The following is a 7,575-nucleotide window of genomic DNA, read 5'->3' as shown; positions in this document are numbered from 1 at the left end:
TACATGCATACCCATATACACACATGTGCATGCATGAATACGTGTACATACATAAATACATGCACATATGTGTGCACACAAAGATCTTGACAGAAAAAAGAAACGAAGGGTTGAGAGAGATGACTGAGCAGACTCACATCATCCGTAATTCCAGTTCCAGATCATACAATCCCTTCTTCTAGCCTCCTTGAGCATTAGGCATACACGTGATGCATATACATACATGCAGGCAAAACACTTATATACCCCACATACATAAAATAAAAATAAATACCCCTTTTCTAAAAGTCAAGAAAAATCCCAATAGCTTTGAAATCAAAGCTACAAAATCACACTCCCCCAACTCTCTGGCCATGACACCAACCTCAGGCTGAGCTTTATGGTGGGCTTTGCAGTGTGATACCAAATTGTCTGACACAAGTGAAATAGGCCTAGGCAGTTATCCCTCTGTTTTGTTCCTCTGTGAGTAGACAGGCATGATATCCAAGTCATACAACAGAGTCCAATGTTAGTCATTAATAAAACTTAGAACGACATGAACCTAATCCATATTAATGCCATGCACAGTCGCGATGGTGCCGTGTGGTAATCAGATAGGACTGGTAACAGACTCAACAGAAGCTGAAGTCCTTCCGTCAAAGGCCCCAGGGCACAACCTGGGTGAGGAGAGGAATGAGAAAGAAGGGAACAAGGTCTAGGAAATCAAACTAGGGACACAGATGTGATCATCTTTACAGGTGGCGTTTGTACTTCCTGAAGCCAAGCATCTCCAAGTGTCACCATACACCCCCGATGTCCAAGGGCTTCCAGTCCCTGGAGGCAGTGGAACTGAAAACCAAGGAACCTGAGCAGGGGAGCAGTCTGGGGATTGCTGCTGGGAATTCTGGAAGCAGGGTCTTTCCGGGAAGCTGGGTCTGATGTTCTCAAGGCGTTCACATGCAGAGCAAGTAGCCCCTCTCTTCCCCCTCAGGGGGAAGATCTTAGATTAGGGGAAGAGGGGAGCCACCTTAGACAGGAGCTCTTGTCAAGAAAGTCATCAAATCGTCCGGGGAGAAGGGGGGGGATGTCAGCCAAAATGTCAGAAGGTTAATTGCACCAGCTACTCTTCCAAAGGACCTGGATCTAGTTCCCAGCAACCACATGGTGGCTCACATCCATCTCTAACTCCAGTTCCAGGGGGATCAAACGCCCTCTTCTGGCCTTTGTGGGTACTGCATACACATGTGTGGAGGCCCAAAAATGTGAGCCTATTCCACCCTGTCTTAAGGTCAGAGAGTCTGAGCTTATTCAACGTCATTCACAATTGTGGCTATACACCCTGACCTAGAGTGTGGTGGTTACTTGATGTTTTGAACATTAAGGTGGCCCATGGAGGTAGATCCACCCTGACCAAAGGTCAGGGAATTCAAACATACTCCTGCTCCTCATTTTGAAATAGGAGGTTTGACCTAGGGAGTGACTGCCTCCAGGATGGATACTTGGTCTAGGGTGGCTTTACTGCCTGAACAACAAAATGCTTTTCTCAAGAGATAATGACTTGATGTCTCAAATACTGGGGCAAGTAAGTATTCTGGTTGCCCTTTGTACCCTGTTAAAACAGTCTTTTGCCTTCTTCCCCCCATTTGTACTGGGGTATAAAAGCGTATGGAAAAATAAATGCGGGTGAACTCAGTATGTGGGAAGGCACTGAATGGCCCTCCCGATCCTGCCCTATGTCTCTGATTCTTTCTTGTCTCTGTTCCCCTGCCAAAGTTTTCTAACCTTCACACCCCTACCCTGGAATATGCGAACCCGCTGCAGCTAGGATCGTGGCAGAAGTCGCCCCCAAAAAGGTGGCTCCCGACATACGGCAGCCCAATGTGGAGTGGCTCCAGACACACGTGTGCACAGACATGCATGCATGCAAAATATATAAGCCAGTGTTGCCACAGTGACACACTTCCAACCAAAGGCCACACCTACTCCGACAAGGCCACACCTACTCCGACAAGGCCACACCTACTCCAACAAGGCCACACCCACTACGACAAGGCCACACCTCCTAACAGTGCCAGGCTCTATGGCCAAAACTTCAAACATGAGTCTACGGGGACCATTTCCATTCAAACCACCACAGTGACAGACCTTAGAACGTCACATTTAGTGGCTAAGAGGTATCAGTGAGTGCTCGTCCAGGGGCTTCCCTCAGAGGAAGAGATCACGCTATTGTTGAGACGTGTGGTAATCACCACTCAAGTTTCTTTTTATCTGGAGGCCTCACATCCTAGTGTCAGGCGCTTCTCTGTCTGCCACCCCCTCCCACAGCAGTGACAGCTCCCACGCTGACTGCCTGTCTTCCACTCTGCGGTATCCACCCATCAGTCAGTAACCTCAGAATTTCAAGTCTGTGGCAACCACCAGGTGGGGCGTTGGCAAAGTCAGAGACTGGACCAAAGGTGGCCGTATTTCACACTGGCAGTAAAGGTCATGTGTCATTCTCACTGTTTCGTTCAGATGAAGACCATGAAAAGAGTAGCAGCTCATAGCAGACGCCTGAGTAGCTTGGACCGGCTAATGTCACCAGTGTCGCCGCCCCCTCCACCTCCTGGAAACTGGGGGGGAAACAGCCCAAGCTCTGTACACATTATAACTGAAGTCAAATTGGCACGCTGTGCTAGTTATTTGCAAAATAATGATGCAATCTGCCCTGGCATGAACTGTGACTTTATTAAAGTATGAAGCAGTTCCTGGTGCTGTACTGATGCTACACAGTACATTTACGTGAGTTTCTTATCACACGAATGTGACCGGGAGCAGGGATGTGGATATAAAACCAGGCTAGGCTTCATTCCCAAAGGGACCCTGCAGCTTCTCTTTTCTGTCTCTGTCTCCCAGAGAGCTTCAGGAACAACAACCCATGTTCTTTGGTGACACTTCCCCAAGTTGATAAGATGAGGGACTCATTTGCTCCTGTGACCTCACATGTCCTCATAGAAACACAACAATGTTCGCCCAGCTGGAGCACGAATTCTAGTTGGTCTTAATAATAAAAACCCAGAGTCAGTATAGGGGTTAATGTTGAAGATCAGAGAAGCAAAAGAGACCAGCCACTAGAGAGTTCTTTTACCTCTACCAGTAATCAGACGGAAGGGGCGATCCTGTCCTCAGATTGCATCTCCACCAAGCCTCAGACTGCACTGAGCTCCTGTCTCTTCCTGCCCCACACTCCTCTTCCTGTCCAGTCACATGACTCCTGTCTCCACCTCCCTAGTGCTGGGGTTAAGCGCTGCACTCTGACCTTCCGACAAGCCTCATTTGTTAAGACATAAACAAAACGTCACTGCACCCAGCTCTAGAACTTTCTGGTGTTCCAGCCTTTAAACTTCCAAAGAAGAAAATGTGACTTTGAGAAACAAAGTCATGGGAGCTGGGGTGGTGGCTCAGTCAGTGCAGAGGTTTGCCATCAAGCCTGATTGCTATTGCCACTGTGAAGATTGGTCACTCAGACTGGTTTAATAAAGAAGCCGGCTGGCCAATAGTTGAACAGGATAAGGTTAGAGAGGGGATCCAAACTGAGAATGCTGGGAGGAAGAAGGGCGGAGCTGGAGAGTCCCCTGCAGATGCAGAGAGAAGCAAGACAGGCATGCCGTACTGTGGCAAAGCATAGATATTAAATATGGGTTTATTTAAGTGTAAGAGTTAGTCAGTCACAAGCCTGAGCTATTGGCCGAGCATTTACAGTTTATATTAAGTTTTTGAGTGATTATTTGGGAGCAGCAGCCAGCACAAGAAAACTCCGCCTACACCTGCTAACCTGAGTTTGATCCCCAGGGTCCAACACGGTAGAACAGAAAACTGACTCCCCTCAATTGTCCTCTGATCTCTACACACACACTTGAGGACACCCCACTAAATGTAAAAGAAAACTTTAAGTTACACAGAATAATCCCAGTTGCCAGGGTCCTAAATAAGGAGTACTATTGCATGGAGAGATGTGCACCTCCTGTGGCCGAGTGTGCTATTATGCCTGTCTTGGGGTTCTGTTGCTATGAAGAGACACCAGGACCATGGCAACTCTTATAAAGGAAAGCATTTAATTGGAGCTGGCTTACAATTCAGAGGTTTAGTCCATTGTCGTCATGGCAGGAAGCGTGGCTGCATGCACTCCAGGTGCTGGAGAAGAAGCTGATAGCCCTACATCCAAATATGCAGACAGCAGAGAGAGAGAGAAAAAAACCACTGGGCCTGGCTTGGACTTCTGAAACCTCAAAGCCCACCCCCAGTGACACACCTCCTCCAGCAAGGCCACGCCTCCTGATCCTTCTTAAGAGGTGTCACTCCTATAACTAAGCACTCAGACATATGAGCCTATGATGAACGTTCTTATTCAATCCACCACAGTGTAAGCCTCCCTCCCTGGGAGAACTGTCGGCTGATAGATAGCACAGAGAGCACTGTCTGGCTTTGGGGACAGTGAGCTTGGCCCCATGGCTCACTGTGGCTGAGGGGGCAAAAGGAGGAATGAAATCACGGCCAACACAGACACACACAACCAGGAACCCCATCTTGTTATTGGGGAATGATCTGTTATCCCTCACCAGGTGCAGAGCTCAATGAACACAGGCCTCCAGACAGACGCCCCCAGCAGCAGAAACATCATAAACAATAATGCTGTGAACACCGAGAGGTAAGGCCATGCCAAGGTGTAGTGCCAGCGGCCTGCCGTGGGAAGTGGGAGCCAGCATGGGGAAGCCATCATGACCCTACCCTAATCCCTCCTATCTCCAGCTGGAGTCCACATGAATGCAGAGGATACTGCTCTTGTCACCCAGAGCCCCCAGCTCACTCCCTGATTACAACCCCTCCAGAGTCTACTTCGGAGATCAGCTGAGTAACCTGGTAGAAACAGTGATTCTTTATCCAGAGGTCATTTCTGTGACCCAGACTGTGTGTGTGTGTGTGTGTGTGTGTGTGTGTGTGTGTGTGTGTACCCACAGAGAATTTGTGGTTGTTCACCAAATTGAAGGTGCAATGTTTATCACCCCCATAGAACAAATGGATTCTAGCTTGGTCTGTGTGATACCGAACAGAAGATGAAAGCATTGTGCAGTCTGAACACGAGCCTTGCCCTTCACAGGCAGACGCCATTGTCTGTTAGAGGCATGCATCAACTTGATGCATCAAAATAAGGTGGACAAAAAAAAAAAAAGAATTTCCCAAGTGAATTGTCGGATAACGTGGGTGACCATGTTTTTCAATGGAGACCCCTCACTTAGCAGGTGTTCGGAGAGCAGTGACTATGCTACTTTAAGAGAAGAAAACAGAAGAAGAAAACAAGGCACAACTTATACAGATAATTAGATTTACAATCTGGGAACAAAGTCAAAATAAAGATCTCAAATCCATTTTCTCCCTTTCTCTGCAGCCTGAGGGCAACGGGCAAGAGAAATTACCATGAAGTGTGAGTAACGCAAACTAGATTGTGCGAATTCCTATCTGAAATGTGTGAATTTCATATACAACTGTAAATTGGGAAGTGCCTTTTGCTTTCCAAAGTAGGCTAGGTTCACAGGTGGAAAAATTTCTACCCCACTGACAACTCTGGAGACTGGGGAAAGAGAGGGGCAGCGTGGGAGAGCTGGAAAGAGCCCAACGCTGTGGAAAAAGCTCACAGTCCAACAGCTTGTAAAAGCTACGCTGTGGCAGGGCTGCATGACTCTGGGGACTGTGGTCCCTCCCTCTGCGTAAGCACAGGGTCCTGGTGAGCCCACAGCCAGCCAACCCAACATTCTCTTTAAGCCATATCGCAACGAAAGGAAATGAATTCCTGTAGCTGTCCAGGCCCAGCCACGGGCTGGACAATGGGTTTAACTCTGAGCTTTCCACCCAGGAGAAGGTCAAAACTTTGCTAGGGTAACATTTCTGCGGGGAAGTGTTATAGTTTACAGGAAGGAGACTTTCACTGCAAGGACAGATTGGCAAGTAAATACCAATGATCCTCAGACCCCCCAGGGGGTTGTAAGAAGAGACTGCCTCAGCCCTTACAACCAGTGTAGCTACTGAGAGGCTTCCAAAGCACAAAGCCATTGAGACGTGATCAGTAACGTCTGCTGGATGGACGTCCCCTCCCTCTGTAGCCAGTAAGCAGGCTTCACATGGCTGGAGTAACCTGTTTCTCATGTGAAGCTTTCTCTGTCCTCTTCCAAATGGCCTCGCAGCCACGTGCTCACCCATCCAACACAACCAGCATTCTCTGGCTGACATGGTTCTATACCACGCTGAGCTGTGAGGGCAGGGGCCAGGCCTCGAATCAGTTGGGGAATCAGTACATCGAACTGATCTTACACAAATCCAGATTATAGACTTACATCAAGACTCGAAGTAGAACAGACGGGAAAAATAAGTCCTGGCTCAAGCCTCCAGACTCTTGTGTGACATCCCAGAAGTTACACGTTAAACTTCCTGGTGATAGACTTTAGGGAAAGTCCTATGGGACCTGAGACCCTCTGCTGTCATGCAATGGGACCTGTCACTCTAGTGTGCCTCTTAAATGAAGTGCGCAGAAATCAGCCGGATTCTCACTAAAGGACACGTGCCAGGTCTACAATAAGGAAAAGCGTGATGTCTGCAATCACCCTACAGTTCCTCTTTATTGAGAAATTGGAGTTGCTGTTTAGTTTCTGCTGAAAGCAGAAATGGATGCCCTGCTGTGTGCTGCATGAGGTTCAGGAGAGACTGGGGACCAGGGAGAGCAGATTCTCTCTTCTCGCCTCCTCCTGGCCATTGCTGGGAGAACAGCTCAGCAGAACACTTGTGAGTGCCCGTGGCTGCTGAGACCGTACGCTTCAGCTGTGAGCTTGGGGACTTGTAGGACAAGAACCACCTCCTTGGCGAAAGGCCAAGAGCAGTGTGGGATAGCAGTGTGGCTGGGAAAGCAGAGGAGCGGCCACTTAACTCTTGTTAACTTAACTCTTGTGCCTCAGCTTCTGTGACACAGCAAAAAATACAGAGGAGTCCTTGGTTTTGACAGCTGCCAAAGCAGTCGTTCATCCCACAAGTCCAAAATGGTTCGGTGATAGTTCGTTATCACATCTGCTTGTTCCAGGTGACAGAGCTGAGAGGTGGTCAGGATGTAGCGGGAGGCAGCATGCTGGTTAAGGAGCCCTCCTGGGACTGCACTGGCCGCTGCTCCCCCATGCTGGATGCTCTGGCCTGGTCCACACCAGGACTAGCACACTACAGCCGCAGACTTTATGAGAGGCCACTGCGGCATCAGAGCCGACAGTCTCCTGCCTGTTGAGCGCCTCACTTAACCTCAGCAGAGATATCAGAAATGATGGTTACATGTACCTCTATTTTCAGGTGAAATAAAAGGCACAGAGAGGGTAAGTCACTTGCCCAAAACCTCACAGCTTGGAAGTGGTGGAGCTGGGGTTAGAATCCAGGTCTGGTTCCAGAGCTGAAGTTCTCTCACGATGCCAGTGCCTCTTGCTCTCTGATGGATGCAATAGGCATCTCAAGGAGGAGCAGGGATAGCTCTATGGACGGGGAGGCAGCCTGTCCACACGTCCCTTAGACCTTGCCTGTCCAATCACA

This window comes from Arvicola amphibius, chromosome 10 (genome assembly GCF_903992535.2).
Source record: "Arvicola amphibius chromosome 10, mArvAmp1.2, whole genome shotgun sequence".
Classification (NCBI taxonomy): Eukaryota; Metazoa; Chordata; class Mammalia; order Rodentia; family Cricetidae; genus Arvicola; species Arvicola amphibius.
Note: the sequence above shows the minus strand (reverse complement) of the source record.